Genomic DNA, 16,799 nt, shown 5'->3' with positions numbered 1-16,799 from the left:
ATGTTAAACCGAGGTCCTGTCTGCTCTCTGGTGGACGTAAAAGATCCCGTGGCACTATTTTGAAGAAGAGCAGGGGAATTATCCCTGTTGTCCTTGCCAATATTTATCCTTCAATCAACATCACTAAAAACAGATGATCTGGTCATTATTACATTGCTGTTTGTCGGCGCTTGCTGTACGCAAGTTGGCTGCCGCATTTCCCACATTACAACAGTGACGACACTCCAAAAGTACTTCATTGGCTGTAAAGTGCTTTGGGACATCTGGTGGTCGTGAAAGCAAATCATTTTGTAAACACTAGCAGTACAGGCTTTTACATTGCAGCCTCTTAATCACTTTCAACAAAATTGACCTGAAGCGGAATTGAATCTGTAACAGGTTTGTAAATATTGACTGATTCAAAAGGGAAAAATTGGAATACTGATCTACCACTGCTAGATGCAGCTATGAGATTCAGGCCCCACTTCAGCACTTCAATACATAATCTAGGCTGACACTCCAGTACATTACTGAGTTGGTACTGCTCTGTTCAAGGTGCCATCCTTCAGATGAGATGGTCAGTTGTCTGCCCTGTTAGTTCAGGTGGATGTTAAGCAGGGAGAAGTAGAGCAGTGAGCTCTCCTGGTGTTCTGCTTAATATTTGTCACTCAGACAACATCACCACAATTGATTAACTGGTCATTTATCACACTGCTGTCTGTGGGATCTTGCTTTGTGCAAAGTGATTGTTATATTTGCCTGCTTAACAACAGTCAACGAGCTTCAAAGTAATTCATTGGCTGTGAAATGCTTTTGAGATGTTTCTAGAGATGTGACGAGATGCACTTTAAATGTACCTCTTTATTTTCTTTTAAATGAAAACTTATATTTTAAAAATTCTCACGAATTTCTCCCTCTTTCTCATGCCTCCAGTGCCTTGTCCTTCTCTGCCCGTACAGTCTCCCCTAGTGCACCCTCGGGATCCATCTCTGGTCCGCTGCTATTCATCATCTGCATGCTGCCCCCTGCCTTGGCTCCACCAGCCTTCTCATCTGCCACCTCAGGTTGAATCAGGAGATGTGGAACCTTGGTATACTGCTCAATCCCAAACTCCGCGTCCTCCCTTACATCTGCTCTGTTGCTAAGATTGCTTTCTTTTACCTCTGTAGCATTGCCCGCCTCTGCAATTATCTATCCTCCTCCATCACCAAAACCCTGGCCCATGCTTTCGCTATTTCAGGATTCGACTTCTCCAATGCTCTGTTAGTCGACCTCCTTCCTTCAATTCTTCACAAGTTTTTCACATGCGTCCGCGCCCAGGTAATGTCCCACACTTCTGTTACCACCGCCATCTCGAAGCTCCAGTGGCTTCCCATATTGCAGCAAATTGGCTTCAAGATTCTCACATTCAAAACCCTTCATAACCTCATACCACTCTATCTTAATATCCTACTGCCTAACACCATGTATGTACCCATCACTCCTTGGCCACTGCTCTCTTTGCTCCAGCATTAATGGCTGCTTGTTCAGTCACAACGCTCCTGTCCTCTACAAAAGAACATAACATAAGAAATTAAGAGTAAGAGGATAACTAGAGAAAGAGTGGGGCCTATTAGAGACCATAAAGGAAATCTATGTGTGGAGGCAGAAGACGCGTGTATGATTCTTAATGAATACTTTGCATCTGTTTTCACAAAAGAGAGGGTGATGCAGAATTTTCAATGAGGGAGGAGGAGTGTGAAATATTAGATGAGATAAAAATAGTGAGAGAGGAAGAATTAAGAGGCTTAGCAGCTTTGAAAGTGGATAAATCCCTAGGCCCAGATGAAATGTATTCCAAGCTGTTAAGAGAAGTAAAAGAGGAAATAGCAGAGGCTCTGACCATCATTTTCCAGTCCTCTCTGGCTACAGGTGTGGTGCCAGAGGACTGGAGGACTGCTAATGTTGTATCTTTGTTTAAAAAGGGAGAAAGGGATAGACCAAGTAATTACAGGCCAGTCAGCCGAACCTCAGTGGTGGGAAAATTATTGGAAAACATCCTGAGGGACAGGATAAATTTTAATTTGGAAAGACATGGATTAATCAAGGACAGTCAGCATGGATTTGTTATGGGAAGATTGTGTCTGACTAACTTGATTGAATTTTTCGAGGAGGTAACCAGGAGGGTCGATGAGGGCAGTACGTATGACGTAGTGTATATGGATTTTAGCAAAGCTTTTCATAAGGTTCCACATGGCATACTGACCATGAAATTAAAAGCCCATAGGATCCAGGGCAAAGTGGCAAGTTGGATCCAAAATTGGCTCTGAGGCAGGAAACTAAAGGTAATGTTACGGAGTGTTTTTGTGACTGGAAGGCTGTATCCAGCGGGGTTCCGCAGGGCTCGGTGCTGGGTCCCTTGCTTTTTGTGGTATATATCAATGACCTGGACTTGAACGTTGCGGGTATGATTAAGAAGTTTGCAGATTACACTAAAATAGGCTGGGTGGTTGATAATGAAGAAAGCTGCAGTCTGCAGGAAGATATGAATGTACTGGTCAGATGGGCAGAACAGTGGCAAATGGAATTCAATCTGGATAAGTGTGAGCTAGTGCATTTGGGGAGATCTAATAAGGCAAGTGAATACACATTAAATGATACGACACTGAAAAGTGTAGAGGACAAAAGGACTTTGGAGTGCAGGTCCACAGATCCTGAAGGTAGCAGGCCAGGTAGATAAAGTGGTTAAGAAGGCATACGGAATGCTTGCCTTTATTAGTCGAGGCATTGAATATAAGAGCAAGGAGGCTTGCTTGAACTGTATAGAACACTAGTTAGGCCACAGCTGGAGTACTGCGTGCAGTTCTGGTCACCACCAAAAAAGATGCGATTGCACTGGAAAGGGTGCAGAGGAAATTTACAAGAATGTTGCCTGGGCTGGAGAATTTTAGCAATGAGAAAAGATTGGAGATGCTGAGTCTGGTTTTTTTGGAACAGAGGAGGCTGAGGGGAGACCTGATTGAGGTGTATAAAATTATGAGGGGCCTGGATAGAGTGGAAAGGAAGGACCTGTTTCCCTTGGCAGGGGCGTCAACAACCAGGGGGCATAGATTTAAAGTAATTGGGGAGAGGTTTAGGGAAAAATGAGGGGCATTTTCTTCACCCAGAGGATCTGGAACTCACTGCCTGGAAGGATGGTGGAGGCAGAAACCCTCACCACATTTAAAAAATACTTGGATGTGCACTTAAAGTGCCGCAACCTGTAAGATTACGGACCAAGAGCTGGAAAGTGGGATTAAGCTGGCTAACTCTTGGTCGGTTGGCATGGACACAATGGGCTGAAATGGCCTCCTTCCGTGCTGTAAATTTCTATGATTCTATGAAATAGGAGCACGAGTAGGCCATTTGGCCCTTTGAGCCTGTTCCGCTATTCAATAAGATCATGGCTGATCTTCTACCTCAACTCCACTTTCCCGCCCTAGCCACATAATCCCTCGATTCCCTTAGTATCCAAAAATCTATCGATCTCAGTCTTGAGTCTACTCAACGACTGAGCTTCCACAGCCCTCTGTGGTAGAGAATTGCAAAGATTCACAACCCTCTGAGTGAAGAAATTTCTCTTTTTCCAGTTCCCTGGTCGTTGTCACCCTGGTGCCTAATTTCAAAAATCTCTTTAAAACTCTTCTTTCTGACCATATCTTTTCCCCCATTCCCCTCCTGTTTCGTGTCCACTCTTTCTATCCTCTTTAATCTAAAGTATTTTGAGATGACTTCTCGCACATCAGGAGCACTATAGAAAGGCGAGTTATTGCATTGCTGCTTCACCCACATGGTCATTTTAGTAAGTGCCGGCAGGCTATTGAAACTGTAAGCCAACCTCGATGTTCTCGTTGGCCTCCACACATCATTTTGACGAGGAGTTTTGGAAAGCAAACGGGAATAGGATCGCTGATTCGGGGACACCAGTTGTAGCAATTCTTATCACTGCTCCAGCACAGAATACCCTAGAGCGAATGTGAACCCTTTCATAGCCTCTATGGTCTAGTTTCACACAACGCAGTAGTAATGTATGCACCTGTGAGTATGCTCACAGGTAAGTAGAGCTGTTGAGTTGGGAGTGGCTTAGCCAGTCACGTGATGGTCACAAGACTCAATAAAACCCCAGCCAGTTGGGTTCGGGAGATCCATGATGAGGTTGTGAGCCTGGTGGATGAACTAGTAATGTGTAGTGTGATTGTTAAATCTTTTGCTAATAAACCAACTAATTCCAAATAGCAATGTGTTGATATGAATTGTTAAGCGAAGAACCCATGAATCAAATACATTACAGCTGTGGCCTTAATAACAAAGGCAGTGGGGTTAGTACAAGTGAACATAATTTCACAAAAACACCACAGTACCTTCTGAACTGGGTGAAAGAACCAGTCTGGCTGGAGCTCTGCTATTGGACCGATAATGTCATATAGTCATTGTTTAGTACAATGCTAATTCTAAGTCTGATCTCCTGCTGATTGACTGCATATTGTGTGATATCAGTACTTGTCATGACAGGTTTACAATCCTCTTCCTTTTGCTATAATTTAGAGATTCTGACAGTTCCTCAGTCCTTTGACGACACATTAAGAAAGTGCAGTAAACTCTGGCAGTTACAGGAAACACGATCTCAGCTTGACGAATGCTTCTGTTTTCAGCAGCTGGGAGCACACAGGTCATAAGTGATAATGATGATGACCGAAATTCCTCAGAAGGGAGTCATATCTCCCAGCATTCCTCCAGCTGAGCTTTCAGTAACATGATGCCCCAGGGATCAGGAGCTTCCCTGGCTATTTCAAAGCCTGAAGAATATTTACAACGACAAGTGATGGGGAAGTCTGATCAGATTGAGTTCCACTTAATAACAGATGCGCTACAAGCGGCCACCCCCACCATCCACCTTCATTCATTGATTGGTGTTAAATTCAAGGGCATCACAGTTAGAGATTCTTGCCCCAGCTATAGAGATTAAATGCAGCATTTATACCTGTCAATCTACATCAATGGGAAGTAAATGCGAGAGGCAGATGAATGGCCACATTCAAATTGTTCCTGAAACATAAAGGCATTAACATTGTACCGCACCTATTTTTCTGCTCCCATCTCCTGAAGTCATTAACCTGTATAGGATATGATTTTCACACATACCAACCGACCTCCAGAGCCTGACTCAAGTGGCCATTCTTTATTCGTGGCCCTAGATAATTAGTGTGTGTCGGCTATTCGGCAATGGATGGCACCGCAGCCAGGCTTGATTGTATTCATGGCTGAACGTTCTACAGAGGTCGTGGCGTGCCATGAGAAGCAAGAACTCTGACTTGTGCCCAGCTCATGAATGCTGAGGTTAATTGTAGCCCCACGACTGCGGCTCTGATGCTGCCAATGTCTGCTGACGCTTGCTGCCGAGATTCAAACCAGATGCCTGGAAACTTGGATGAATTACCAGAGTGCCACTGGCTCGTAGGAGCAGTATCCCGGCATGTGTTCAAGGGAAGAGAGAAGGGGGATAAAATCTGAAAAATGTAGTAACAAATGACAAATCACATTATAACAGCATGACAGACTGCCTAACCTGACCCACTCATTCTTATCTCGCTTCAACAACAACAACTTGTATTTATATAGTGCCTTTAACATAGCGAAATGTCCCAAGGATCTTCACAGGAGTATTATGAGATAAAAAATATGACACCAAGCCGCATAAGTAGAAATTAGCACAGGCTTGGTCAAAGAGGTATGTTTTAAGGAGCGTCTTAGAGGAAGAAAGAGTGGTAGAGAGACGGAGAGGTTTAGGCAGGGAGTTCCAGAGCTTGGGGCCTAGGCAACAGAAGGGACGGCCACCAATGGTTGAGCGATTATAATCAGGGATGCTCAGGAGAGCAGAGTTAGAGGAGTGCCGATATCTCGGGGGGGGGGGGGGGTGGTGGGGTTGTGGGGCTGGAGGAGATTACAGAGATAGGGAGAGGCAAGGCCTTGGAGGGATTTGAAAATAAGGATGAGAAGTTTGAAATCGAGGCGCTGCTTAACCGGAAGCCAATGTAGGTCAGCGAGCACAGGGGTGATGGGTGAGCGGAACTTGGTGCAGTTAGGACACGGGCAGCCGAGTTTTGGATCACTTCTAGTTTACGGAGGGTAGAATGTGGGAAGCCGGCCATGAGTGCATTGGAATAGTCAAGTTTAGAGGTAACAAAAGCTTGGGTGGACAAGCCTCACAAAAGTCATAACCCCTGATGGCTCGAACAATCCGACCATCCAGCTAGGTGAGACATTCTGAGTGTTCTGCAAGGAGAGAAGAAGTATTCCTCCTTAATAGTCGACTGTTTTGAATTGAACTTTGGTTATAAAAACACAAGGATATCTTAATATAAACAGAGCGATACTATTGATTTGGTTTCCTGACTGGATTACTTACTACAATAATGTTTCAGTCTCACTAAAGTGTACGTGACTGGTCTTGGCTACTGGGCAGTTCTGGCTAACAGCAGATGTGAGGTGATTTTCATACTGGAAGCAGATGCAGCAAGTAATTAGGAAGGCAAATGGAATGTTGGCCTTTATTGTAAGGGGGATGGAGTATAAAAGTAGGGAAGTCCTACTACAACTGTACAGGGCGTTGGTAAGACCACACCTGGAGTACTGCATACAGTTTTGGTTTTCTTATTTAAGGAGGGATATACTTGCATTGGAGGCAGTTCAGAAAAGGTTCACGAGGTTGATTCCTGAGATGAAGGGGTTGTCTTATGAAGAAAGGTTGAGCAGATTGGGCCTAGTTTAGAAGAATGAGAGGTGATCTTATTGAAACGTATAAGATTCTGAGGGGGCTTGACAGGGTAGATGCAGAGAGGATGTTTCCCCTCGTGGGGGAATCTGGAACTAGGGGGCATAGTTTTAGAATAAAGGGGCGCCCATTTAAAACAGAAATGAGGAGGAATTTCTTCTCGGAGGGTCGTGAATCTTTGGATTTCTCTACCCCAGAGAGCTGTGGAGGCTGGGTCATTGAATATATTTAAGGTGGAGACAGAGAGATTTTTGAATGATAAGGGAGTCAAAGGTTTTGAGGAGCAGGCAGCAAAGTGGAGTTGAGGCCAGGATCAGATCAGCCATGATCTTATTGAATGGCGGAGCAGGCTCAAGGGGCTGAATGGCCTACTCCTGCTCCTATTTCTTATGTTCTTATAAAAAAAACTGTTCAACAGTCTCTACCTTTAACAGTGCAATTCCATTTGGACTATAGCACATTTATATTGACAGTGCACAGCTCCATAACACCATATAAATCAATTTTTAGCTCTGTTGGCATCAAGATTAGTGTCCACAGATACGCTGAAATTAAAATCCTGCTCTTTGTCATTTTTGCAATTTAAAATGAGCCTTATCAGTTCGTGAAAGGGTGCTTCAGAATAATTTTTCATCCGCAGAATTCTGCTTCGAATTTAGGGACCCCTCCTATTTTATTGGTTGTTTGGTGACTTGCAAGGCTTGTGTGCAAACATTCTTAAAAATGAGCAGCAAGAGCACCAGCTGAAACAATACGGCTGATCTGAATGTGTTCCCTTCTCGCTTTGTCTTTGTTGGCAGTCTTAGTGCGATGATTTCATAAAGGCTGCATTCTTCCTCTGTTGCAGCAATTCCCAATTAGACGCAAGTGCTCACAGTTCTCTCTGATTGATCAGTGTAGTTAACATCTGCACACAGTCGCTGCACAAAGCAGCCCATTTGTTTCCCTGTCATTTTACTACACAGCGATTCTTCAGAATGTCTCTCTGACAGCTACATCATGCTGGAGGAAAACTGCAACCCTGTCCCTCTTTGTGTCTGCTGGCGAAACACTCCACTGCAGTCGATTTTCTTTGGTTTCAAATTATTTCGGGATGAATTTTGTGCTCGTTGAGAAAAATGAAGACTCTGTTAGAAAATTGAACATTCTTCTGCGGAAACGGTGGTCACAGTATATTGCGCACAGGTTAAATGCAGTTCAGAACTGTTATCACGATTGGCTTCATCTCCAATTTACTGCACCAGGATGAGATTTCTGAATGCAATGGCACATCCTGTGAGTGAGACTGCATAGTTAGTGCCGATTAGTGTTCGATTATGGATTGTTTTCTGCTGTATGGCAATTGGATGGCGAATGCTCAGGCTCATTTTATTTCTCACCCTCCATAGCTAAGGAAACAGTAACCTCATTTGTCTGGGTTGGAATTGAACCCAGGTTCTCAGGTTCTGTGGGGCTGGGTAGGGTTGAAGGGCACTGTTGAACAAATTGTATCGTCATCTTTAAATTTCTATGTTGTCTGCAGTGCCTATATGACACACAGATGTTATTTGACCTGCTGGATCGTGTTTTGAAAATGCCCAGTCAATGGGAAGATTTTAAAGTGAATCCAAAAATGTTATTACTTTAAACACTCTCGCATCCATGGCAACGTTATACCAGGGATGTTGAGTAGGCTTCTTGGTCTTGCCACTTAACTTTTGCCGTTTGTAAATGTGCTGCCTGCATTAATCACTTGGGTGAAAGGCAACATTGTGACATCCCCAGTAACTCGCATTGAATATCACTTTGTTTTTACAACACAGAGAATGAGAGCCCAAGTTCCATGTCTTTATAGAAGCTCAGCTATGGCGAATCCAGCATACAGTGGCCCACTGTGGAACCATGTCACACGGACCGTGAAAGCCCCGGCTTCAGTCCCCAGTCTGTGCTGATCCCAGCTGGGGCAGCAGTAGAAAGTGCTACAAGTGACAATAGAGCTTCAGGACAAGGAAAGGAAGAAAATGTCAGCCAGGGTTTCCACTCCGAGTAACACATCCAGTAACTCCTGCTGGATAGTGGACGTGTGTGGGTGTCAAGTGAGGAAAGGCTGAGGCTTGACTGTGGTGAGACAATGATCGAACCGCCTGTTAACTGACACTGCCCAGGTTCACATGAAGAATGGCCTCTTAGATCATAGATCATAGAATATTACAGCACAGAAGGAGGCCACTCGGCCCATCATGCCAGTGCCGGCTCTTTGAAAGAGCAATCCAATTAGTCACACTCCCCTGCTCTTTCCCCATAGCCCTGCAAAAAAAATTCCCTTCAAGTATGTATCCAATTCTCTTTTCAAAGTTACTATTGAATCTGCTTTCTTTCAGGCATGTATTCCAGATCAGAAAAATTCACTGTGTAAAAATATTTCTCCTCATTACGCCTCTGGCTCTTTTGCCAATTGCCTGGTTACCGACCGTCCTGCCAATGGAAAGAGTTTCTTCTTATTTACTCTATCAGCTCTATCTTGGACAAGGTTAAAAAAATTGCTGGGCTATGGGGAAAGGGCAGGGGAGTGGGACGAGTTGAGAGTCGACACGGGCTTGACGGGCTGAATGGCCACCTTCTGTGCTAGAATCATAGAATGGTTACATGATTCTATGATTCTAAGGTAAGCAGGGCAGCCAATGCCAATAAAAACCATTGCCCAGTGTAAGTGAGGAGAGGGAAAAACATTGGAGAAGAGAAAAAAAAATCCAAGTGACTGGAAAAGGGCTACCACCTGATTAGTCTGACAAGTCAAACCTAGTCCCGATTCAGAGTTGGAATGTGTGTCAGCACTCATCCCTGGTTTAAAGTCTAACTGCCTTTAGTTGCTTGCCGTTAATATTTACAAGGTCATGTGAAGCCACTCGGGACGTTTTCCTACGTTAAAGGTGCTAAATAAATACAAGTTGTTGTTGTGAATACCTTTCGTCAGTTTATCCTCATTTTCTTTTAAAGAAACCTAATCTAATTGTTTGTACAAGAGTGAGAACCAAAAGTGAATGCCCTGAATTCATCACCTTACATTTTTTTCTGATGCCATTAATTACATTTCAGTTCAGACTGAGCTGATGCCAACGGTCTGTGTTCGGGTAGTTGCATCATCTGACATTGTTTGCTGCAAATCTGAATTTTCCAATGTGCTCACCTGCTATGCAGCCTATGCTAACTTATTGCGGTGATCCAAATTATTAATCATTTCACTGCTGCATAATTTACAAAAGGAACTTGAAATGAACAAGTTTATGATCGAGGAAAAGAACACCGAGCTTCACCAAGAATCGCCAGCGTAGGATAAGTATGCAGCGATGTGTCAAGCAATTGATGAAGCAGCCAACTCGACTGTAATATCACAATTTTATAGGAGCAGGAGCCTAAAGCCTTCCCTGTGTAACGGCTTTGTGCTTTAAAACTACTGTTCAGGAGATGCTGTTTGTACCAACTCCACCATGTAACTAAATGGGGGAAGATTTTCTCTGTTTTGTACTTGTAGTGAAATTGTACACGTGAGCTTAAACAACATGTTTGCATTTTGCTACAAACTGTTGAGTGAAGGAAATATTCCCCTGGATGAGTTCCGCTCCAATGACGCAACGAATGTGGATCGCTCGACATAACCCACCCGTCTTTCTGTGTCGCTGGAGTGAAACCTTTTGTATAAATGATAGAATTTCAGGATTTTACCGCTCAGTATGAGGCCGTATAACCCATTGCGCCGGTGCTGGGTCACTAAAGAGTCCTCCAACTCGTCCCGTTCCCCTGCCCTTACCCCATACCCTCTTAAATATTTATTTTTCAAATAGTTTTCAAATAACCAGGGCGCACAGATTTCAAGTAGTTGATAGAAGGATTAGAGGGGAGATGAGGAAAAATGTCTTCACCCAGAGGGTGGTGGGGGTCTGGAACTCACTGCCTGAAAGGGTGGTAGAGGCAGAAACCCTCACCACATTTAAAAGCTATTTGGATGTGCACTTAAAGTGCCGTAACCTATAAGGCTACGGACCAAGAGCTGGAAGGTGGGATTAGGCTGGGTAGCTTTTTTTCGACCAGCACGGACATGATGGGCCGAATGGCCTCTGTTATGTATTAATGCTTGGGGGGGGTCACCAGACACCAGAGGGCGCCGTGGTCGGAGGTCATCGGGCTGTACACGTGGCATGTGTGCTTGGTCACCTGTATATAAGCTGGGTGTCTTTGTCATGCTGGGACTCTTGGGCTGGAATAAAGATGGATCAGGTTGCACCTGAGTGAGTTTACAGTAACCAGACTCTTGAGTCATTACAGCCTCCTGTGTTATAATCTTTCTATGAGTTATTCACTTCCCTTTTAAATGCTATTTTTCTGGATTTTGCTTCCACCTCTGCTTCCATGTCCTAAAAGCCCTCTGCGTAAAAAATAGCAATTAATCCCTAACTTCTCCCATCGTTACTTTGATGGTGATATTAAATATACCCACTCACCCATCAGTGGAAATTAATTTTTTTACTTATTTACATTATCATACCCGTCATTATCTTTTCATAGCAAAAGTGTTTCATTTCTGCCAAGACTGCATCGTATGAGCAGTTCCAAGGATAAATACAGGGGTAAGTAGTTTTCCAAGCGTGCCTGCCAGCAGAGTGAACTTGGAAAATTGGCCGTATAGTAACAATCAGTAGCTGAAGCACTAGTGAGCACATAGAAAGAAAGACTTGCATTTATATAGCACCTTTCACAACCACCGGATGTCTCAAAGCGCTTTACAGCCAATGAGGTACTTTTGGAATGTAGTCAGTGTTGTAATGTGGGAAACGCAGCAGCTAACTTGTACACAGCAAGCTCCCACAAACAGCAATGTGATGATGACCAGATAATCTGTTTTAGTGATGTATATTGAGGGATAAATATTAGCCAGGACACTGGGGATAACTCCCCTGCTCTTCTTCAAAATAGTGCCATGGTATCTTTTACGTCCACCTTAGAGAGCAGACAGGGCCTTGGTTTAATGTCCCATCTGAAAGACGGCACCTCTGACAGTACAGCACTTCCTCAGCACTGCACTGGAGTGTCAGCCTGGATTTATGTGTTCAAGTTCCTGGAGTGGGACTTGAACCTACAAACTTGTGACGCCGGCATGTGTGCTCCCCACTGAGGCAATCTCTTTATATCATTTAAGACTCTGGAACAATTTAGTGGTATACCCTGTCCTGTTAATATTTAAACATAAGAACATAAGAGATAGGAGCAGGAGTAGGCCATTTGGCTCCTCGAGCCTGCTCCGCCATTTAATAAGATCATGACTGATCTGATCTTGGCCTCAACTCCACTTTCCCGCTCGTTCCCCATAACCCTTGACTCCCTTATCGTTAAAGGAGCTGACTGCTTGAATTTTGGCCCAAGCCTGTTTATATTAAAGAGATCACTGTAATATTTACTCTCAATTTTCTAGCTTCGATCTTGTGGTAACTTTCTCAAATAATGTTTTGATCGAACATAAATTGCTGTGATGACATAAATAAATATATAATAGGATAGATAGCGTGACTGCTTGGAGCCCTGATTCCAAAATGACGGCCCCAGCAATGCTAGGGAGAGCAGGGCTGGCTCAAGTGCTTTGGGGCATCTTGCACAAATTGTCACCTGGGCCCTGACCCCCTCCTCTGCCTCCCCCACCCTCCCTAAGAGTGAGATTGTCAAGCACTGAGGGAATGGGCTGTTACTCTAAGGTATCTGGGCATACATCTTTTTGGGGCATTCAGAGTTGTACATGGTGTATCTTCCTGTTAAATTTACAGCTTTAACTAAGTTTGTTGTGTGGCACAACATAACACGAGACGGAGAATTTGCAAGGTCCATCTCTCAGATTTATCAAGCTGTGGGTTGGTTTTCGAGATCAATACAAGTATCTCTCTCTGTTGCTTTCTCCTTATTTTTTTGTTTCACCCCCTTTCTGTGTTCATCTCTTACTCTCTCTTTTCGCTGAAATTCCTGTTTTTGTCAGTTTTACCAACCAAGAGCAATGGTTCTATCCGTGAGGAGAGGAAATGTTCTAAGTCACTGTTACTTTTTCCCTTTAGCTCTCTATATTTATCTGTTATTCCTCTCACTCTTTGTATCTCTCTTTACTCTATCACTATATGGCTCGCTCTTCTTCTCTTTTTCTCTGTTGCTCTCCATCTCATTTTGCTGTGTTTCTCTTTTTCCTGCTTTGACTGACTTTTTCGGGTGCTTTCTCTGTCCCCTCAGTGATCTCTGGACCATCGTAACTGTGGACTCCCCCACCACCCTAACCCCAGTAATCTCTAAATGCTGCCTTTTCCTCCAGCGATCTCTGCCAACTCTATACCCGATCACTGTCCATGAAATTTGCACTCCTTGATTCTCCAGACCCTTGAAGAGCTGATCAGTGCACTGGTGGACGTTGCTCTTCAGTGGTTTGGGCCCCTGAACAGCTAATTGATATATATTTGCTGCTTGACACTGGGGACCTTTCATGCTTGAAGGCCCTGTGCTCACAGGATTTGAAGCTGCTGGCGCTGAGAGAGCAAGAGATCAGAGCAACAAAACAGATTTTCTTCGGGTTTTTTTTAATAAGTTTTTCGACAGAGCTGGAAATCAAATAACTAAAACTTCCATGTCATTAGTTGTGGCAGATTTAGATTCTTGGTTCTTTCTGAAGAAGAAAATCAGAAAAAATAATGGCCACTACAGCCATATAAGGCAGCATCTGGAAAATGACTAATGGGGTTTAAACATTGTGGCACATATCACTGTGACATCAGTTAAACGTTACATTTTTTGAGTTTGGGGAGTACGTACACTTCTGTTGTGTGTGGGAAATGGAATCTGAACTTCAAAGCATGGAGAGTGCTCAGACAATTATAAGCATTCTTTATTGATGGAGAGAGTGGTGCTGGAATAAATCCATGGTCCCCTTTTTGCAATTTAGTTTCTGTTATACAGTGTACTCACTGTACAACAACAGAAATAATTGAAAGGAATGATGCACTGTGGTAGAGCCATTTTGTCATTGTTCATGTAATATATTTTGGGTGTTATAATAGTGGACTCAGACGTCATGTTCAGATCCAATCTTGTAAAGTCCCCAATGTGGTTATGGAGATCTTGTGGTCTACTCAGCAAGTTGGTTTACATATGTCAACCACAACAATTTTAATTTATAAAGAACCTCTGTTGAAGTAAAAATCCCGAAGTGGTTCATAGAGCAGAACTGGTTGCGAAATATTGGGACAACATAATGCAAAATCAAAGTTACAAAAGAAGTGGTGGCCATTTTAATAAATCAATTGGCATCCTTCATAAATGGGCATCATTTACAATACGCACAATTCACCAGCCTAGCTGTTAGAATCCAGGCTATTCAATGGCACTGTTATAATATGATTGTTTCCTATATATGGCATGTATTGAAATGTTAGTGATATGTATAGAAAAAGTGGTCATCGTAGGAAAGGAAGTGAATAACTCACCAAAAATATAAATTTAGAGGAAAAAATGAGTGAAAAAGGATTTATGATAAGTAGGCTAGTGATTCAGTGTGATGCAACACCCCAAGCAGCATAATCTACTCCCTGAGCATAGCAATTTTGGAAACTAAGCCAAGAGGCAGTGAAAATACAAATTTCTGAGCAGATCTAAAGACAACAAATCAGCTGCCCTATCAGTTATCTATTCAGAGTTAGGTTTCAACCAAATTCTTCAGTACTTTTCCAAAGAACCATTTCTCATGAGATCAGATCAAATGTAGTGTAAAACAATCACTCTCAGTGAAACAAAATAATGGAACTCGTGGCCTGTAGTGTGTGGTGTGTGTGTGTTTGTGTTCATTGTGTTGTGTGTGTGAGTTCGTTGTGTTTGTGTGTGTGTGTGTTGTTTGTGTTTGTGTGTGTGTGTGTTGTTTGTGTGTGTTTGTGTGTGTATGTGTGTTTGTTGTGTTTGTGTGTGTGTGTGTTTGTGTTCGTTGTGTTGTGTTTGTGTGTGTGTGTGTGTGTTCGTTGTGTTGTGTTTGTGTTGTGTGGTGTGTGTGTTCGTTGTGTTTGTGTGTGTGTTGTGTGGTGTGTGTGTTCGTTGTGTTGTGTGTGTGTGTGTTCATTGTGTTTGTGTTGTGTGTGTGTGTTCATTGTGTTTGTGTTTGTGTGTGTGTGTGTGTGTTCGTTGTGTTGTGTGGTGTGTGTGTTCGTTGTGTTTGTGTGTGTGTTGTGTGGTGTGTGTGTTCGTTGTGTTGTGTGTGTGTGTGTTCATTGTGTTTGTGTTGTGTGTGTGTGTTCATTGTGTTTGTGTTTGTGTGTGTGTGTGTGTGTGTGTGAGCGTATATGTGTCCGCCCGCCGTCCCTGAGGGACTGACTCTCATCTCACAGCTTAATCCCTCCAGCCCTTTTCTTTTGAATTGAGAAAAAACACTTCACTGAGATAGGTCAGAGGTGAAAAATAAAGGCTGCGATTGGCCCACAGACAGTGTGTCAGGCAACCCAAACAGCACAGTCTATATGAATTGTCAGTTTATGATATCTTTGTAATTGTTAGTTTGTGACATCTTTTGACTTTCAAAATCTCAAAATTCAGTAATTTTCTTATTAGGAGGGCAGGGTACAGAAGGTGCTTGACCCTCAAGCCTCAGGAAGTTGGAACTTTTAGTTCTATTCATTCGTGGCATATGGAGGTCAGATTGCCTGAAATCTGCCAAAAGCTGATCTGCATTTGCCGCAATAAATTGTTCATTCTCAATTGGCCCTTTGTAAACCAGACTCAGCGCAGGGGTAGGTCTCAATACCAGCACTAAAGCAGAGGCTTGCAGACAAATGCCAGTATTAACTGACAGTGCACTTGTGACTGAAGTATTTCCACAGCAGCAGTCTCATTGCTCCTTCTCTCGGTGGTCACAGCTTCTCCATCCCACCCACCACGTCCCACACACACCACACACCACCTCTTCTTGCTGCCGTTCATTAAAAATAAACTCAAAAACAAATTGTAGCTACATTATGGAACATCTGTGTGCATGCAGTCACAAACAAAATGTAAAAATAAATACCCATACAGTTCAGCAGCATGTGAGGTTAGCTAGGTCATCCGATGTAATTGGACTGTGAGCCTTGATTATGAATCGCAATTGTAAAAAGCTAATTAATATTGTGCTGCTATGTGCAGTTTCATATCTGACAGGATTTTATGCACAGCGCATACATCAGACAAGTGCAACCCACGAAAAGCTGAGACCAAACAACTATAAGAAAATGCTATCGTATAAATAGAAAATGCTGGAAACACTCAGCAGGTCAAATAGCATCTGTGGAGCGAGAAACAGAGTTAATGTTTCAGGTCGTTGACCTTTCGTCAGAACCGTCCTGACAAAGGGTCGTCGACCTGAAACGTTAATTCTGTTTCTCTCTCCACACATGCTGCCTGACCTGCTGAATATTCCCAGAATTTTCTGTTTATATTTCAGATTTCCAGCATCGCAGTATTTTGCTTTTGTATAAGAAAATGCTGATTGGGACTTCACTGACCCAAAGACCTGCGATAAGAGTTTTGTAGCTAACACGTTCACTAAGGTGTAGTTGATGAAAGGCACATGTAAGCCGGGCCCATTCAACAAGTAATCGAGTGTAGAGTTGGCGGTTGTGATGTATATTTTCTGAGCACCACTGGTTTCATTGTTGTTCCAAGCGGTTTGCTACCACACCAGAAGAGTAGCAACGATGGCCATAACTTACAGCAGTTCATTTGAGTTTGAGGTATGAATTTTTACCGCTGTTTCCAGTTGTACTTATTTAGCTCACGGGGGAAGAGAAGCCTGTTTGTCGGGGACAACCTGTGTTGTTTAAACTTGTTTAATGTTGATGGAGGAATAGAGTAGCATTTTCAAAACGTAACTCACGATGTAAAGCAGATATTGTCATTCAACGGTTGTTCTGTGCTTCTGTATATTTCTATAATTTCACCCTAGGGGAAATAACAATCAAAGGTTAAAGATGAGAAGCGCCCCAAAGTTCTGCAGGCCGTGATCCCAGGG

At 43.2% G+C, this 16,799-nt stretch overlaps 1 protein-coding gene across 1 annotated transcript in view; it reads left to right on the top strand.

The window, feature by feature from the left end:
- LOC139279837 (chloride intracellular channel protein 4) overlaps positions 1 to 16,799 on the top strand; it is a 130,789-nt gene that overhangs the window by 82,258 nt on the left and 31,732 nt on the right. The window lies entirely within an intron of this gene.

This window comes from Pristiophorus japonicus, chromosome 14 (genome assembly GCF_044704955.1).
Source record: "Pristiophorus japonicus isolate sPriJap1 chromosome 14, sPriJap1.hap1, whole genome shotgun sequence".
In the NCBI taxonomy this organism is placed as follows: Eukaryota; Metazoa; Chordata; class Chondrichthyes; family Pristiophoridae; genus Pristiophorus; species Pristiophorus japonicus.
The sequence above is the reverse complement of the archived record's forward strand: the minus strand, read 5'-3'. Positions and strand labels throughout refer to the sequence as shown.